The sequence below is a fragment of the Oncorhynchus nerka genome, linkage group LG23 (assembly GCF_034236695.1).
Source record: "Oncorhynchus nerka isolate Pitt River linkage group LG23, Oner_Uvic_2.0, whole genome shotgun sequence".
NCBI lineage: Eukaryota > Metazoa > Chordata > Actinopteri > Salmoniformes > Salmonidae > Oncorhynchus > Oncorhynchus nerka.
Window position 1 is genome coordinate 12,321,951 of NC_088418.1, and position 3,349 is coordinate 12,325,299.

The 3,349-nt window shown below is 54.3% G+C and overlaps 1 long non-coding RNA gene across 1 annotated transcript; it reads left to right on the forward strand.

Annotated features, from left to right (window-relative positions):
• Positions 1–386: 386 nt before the first annotated feature.
• Positions 387–2,070, forward strand: LOC135564013 (uncharacterized). Its single transcript, XR_010460757.1, has 2 exons — positions 387–1,116; positions 1,801–2,070. It is a non-coding gene; the product is annotated as an uncharacterized LOC135564013 (long non-coding RNA).
• The last annotated feature ends 1,279 nt before the right edge of the window (positions 2,071–3,349 follow it).

Genomic DNA, 3,349 nt, shown 5'->3' on the forward strand with positions numbered 1-3,349 from the left:
GTCTGTCTCTGTTAGCTGTCACCTTACTGTTTCTGTCCTTTTTCTCATTGTGTTGTTTTTCAGAGCGTAAATTCTATTACCTAACGCCTGGCACTGATTTCCCCTGCCGTCCTCTGCTAGACAGCTAGGGGTATTTCTATACAACACACACCACACACACAACCTTCCTCCCAGGAAATGCTCTTTTAAACAACCAGAAAACAATTTCAGCTTTATGTTAAAAATTTAATGACACTCACTTTTTAACAAAAACACAAAGTTCTGCCCTAGAATGACACTGGCATGGTTATGTAAACAGCTCAGCACAGTCTGTAGCAGAAACATTGAGTGGATCAACTTTTTTAAGGAGCTTTTAAATCATTTGACTTTCTCCTGCATCTAGGCCTAATTCTTGTTAGCTGACCCAGCCAATCAGCTCTGTTGGCCAACCAGCTCATGTGAGTCTATGTTCAGACATTTCAAGAACATCTGTGTTTTCTGTTTCTTGTAAAGTGCTGGCTGAACCTTTATTTAACTTCTGCAGGTCTAACTGGTCTAACTCTCCCTCTGGTCTAACTCTCCCCCTGGTCTAACTCTCCCTCTGGTCTAACTCTCCCTCTGGTCTAACTCTCCCTCTGGTCTCTGGTCTAACTCTCCCTCTGGTCTAACTCTCCCTCTGGTCTAACTCTCCCTCTGGTCTAACTCTCCCTCTGGTCTAACCAACTGCTCTCCCTCTGGTCTAACTCTCCCTCTGGTCTAACTCTCCCTCTGGTCTAACCAACTGCTCTCCAAGGATGGTCACCAGCCTATATCTCTCTTCTATCCCTCATTCCAACCCCCCCTTCCTCTCTTCCGCTCCAGGGTCAGAGAGACATCAACCCATCTCTCTTCCATTCCTCTTTCTCTTCTCTTCCTCCTCCTCCAGGGTGAGTATAATTTTCTTTGGAGTCAGAGAACCTTCACCACGTAGAGCAGGTCTTGTTGGGGAACGCTCTACGCCATCACTGTCTGCTTCACCTGTGACCCCACCCACGCCATCGCAGACCCCGCCATGCCCATCACCTCTGTGTGACAGTGTCACCTGTAGACCTGGAGGACTCCTACAACAGAGGGAGAGGAGGTCGGGAAGGGAGAGAGGTGAGGAGGGAGGGGAGAGAGGTGAGGAGGGAGGGAGGGAGGTGAGGAGGGAGTGAGGGAGGGGCGAGAGGAGGGAGGGAGGGGAGAGAGGTGAGGAGGGAGGGAGGGAGGGGAGAGAGGTGAGGGAGGGAGGGAGGGAGGGAGGGAGGGAGGGAGGGAGGGAGGGAGAGGGAGGGAGGGAGGGAGGGAGAGAGGTGAGGAGGAGGGAGGGAGGGAGGAGGGAGAGAGGTGAGGAGGGAGGGAGGGAGGGGAGAGAGGTGAGGAGGGAGGGGAGAGAGGTGAGGACGGAGGGCAGGAGGAGAGAGGTGAGGAGGGAGGCGGAGGGGAGAGAGGTGAGGAGGGAGGGAGAGAGGTGAGGAGGGAGGGCGGGAGGGGAGAGAGGGGGAAGGGAGAGAGGTGAGGAGGAAGGGCGGGAGGGGAGAGAGTTGAGGATGGAGGGGAGAGCGAGGGGGTGAGGGAGAGGAGAGAGGTGAGGAGGGAGGGAGGGAGGGGAGAGAGGTGAGGAGGGAGGGAGGGAGGGGAGAGAGTTTAGGATGGAGGGGAGAGCGAGGGGGTGAGGGGTCAGATTTTTCGAGATAATTAGGGAACATCTGAAATATTTTTCTGATAATTCGGGAACACCTGAAATAATATATATAGTGTCTAATTAAAACAGAAATGTATGTTTTTTACTTTTCTATGTAGTGCTGATCACATCACTGACGGTAGAGGCGAGGAGAAGGACAAAGGAGAAGACGTTATGAAAATGATTAAAATACACACGGGTCAGTTTTCCATACTCCAGTTCCACCCTTCTCCATCATGGGCTACAAAACCAAAACTGTCTCTGGATCAGTCTTTCCATGCCCGTTTTATCAGTGGCAAAGGAAACAAGGTTGTACTGCTACTCCATCACATTCCACTTACTATACAGCATGTTCTTCAGTCTAAATAAAGTTATATCAATGTTTTATCCTTTTTTGTTGTTCTGTGTCACGTTTCCATCCCATTGGAATTTCTGTATTGATTGTGCTGCAGAATGGGAGGAGGTGAGGGCTCTGGGAGTGTGCTGCAGAATGGGAGGAGGTGAGGGCTCTGGGAGTGTGCTGCAGAATGGGAGGAGGTGAGGGCTCTGGGAGTGTGGTGCAGAATGGGAGGAGGTGAGGGCTCTGGGAGTGAGGAGCAGAATGGGAGGAGGTGAGGGCTCTGGGAGTGTGGTGCAGAATGGGAGGAGGTGAGGGCTCTGGGAGTGTGGTGCAGAATGGGAGGAGGTGAGGGCTCTGGGAGTGTGGTGCAGAATGGGAGGAGGTGAGGGCTCTGGGAGTGTGGTGCAGAATGGGAGGAGGTGAGGGCTCTGGGAATGTGGTGCAGAATGGGAGGAGGTGAGGGCTATGGGAGTGTGGTGCAGAATGGGAGGAGGTGAGGGCTCTGGGAGTGTGGTGCAGAATGGGAGGAGGTGAGGGCTCTTTGAGTGTGGTGCAGAATGGGAGGAGGTAAGGTCTCTGGGAGTGTGGTGCAGAATGGAAGGAGGTGAGGGCTCTGGGAGTGTGGTGCAGAATGGGAGGAGGTGAGGGCTCTGGGAGTGTGGTGCAGAATGGGAGGAGGTGAGGGCTCTGGGAGTGTGGTGCAGAATGGGAGGAGGTGAGGGCTCTGGGAGTGTGGTGCAGAATGGGAGGAGGTGAGGGCTCTGGGAGTGTGGTGCAGAATGGGAGGAGGTGAGGGCTCTGGGAATGTGGTGCAGAATGGGAGGAGGTGAGGGCTATGGGAGTGTGGTGCAGAATGGGAGGAGGTGAGGGCTCTGGGAGTGTGGTGCAGAATGGGAGGAGGTGAGGGCTCTTTGAGTGTGGTGCAGAATGGGAGGAGGTAAGGTCTCTGGGAGTGTGGTGCAGAATGGAAGGAGGTGAGGGCTCTGGGAGTGTGGTGCAGAATGGGAGGAGGTGAGGGCTCTGGGAGTGTGGTGCAGAATGGGAGGAGGTGAGGGCTCTGGGAGTGTGGTGCAGAATGGGAGGAGGTGAGGGCTCTGGGAGTGTGGTGCAGAATGGGAGGAGGTGAGGGCTCTGGGAGTGTGGTGCAGAATGGGAGGAGGTGAGGGCTCTGGGAATGTGGTGCAGAATGGGAGGAGGTGAGGGCTATGGGAGTGTGGTGCAGAATGGGAGGAGGTGAGGGCTCTGGGAGTGTGGTGCAGAATGGGAGGAGGTGAGGGCTCTTTGAGTGTGGTGCAGAATGGGAGGAGGTAAGGTCTCTGGGAGTGTGG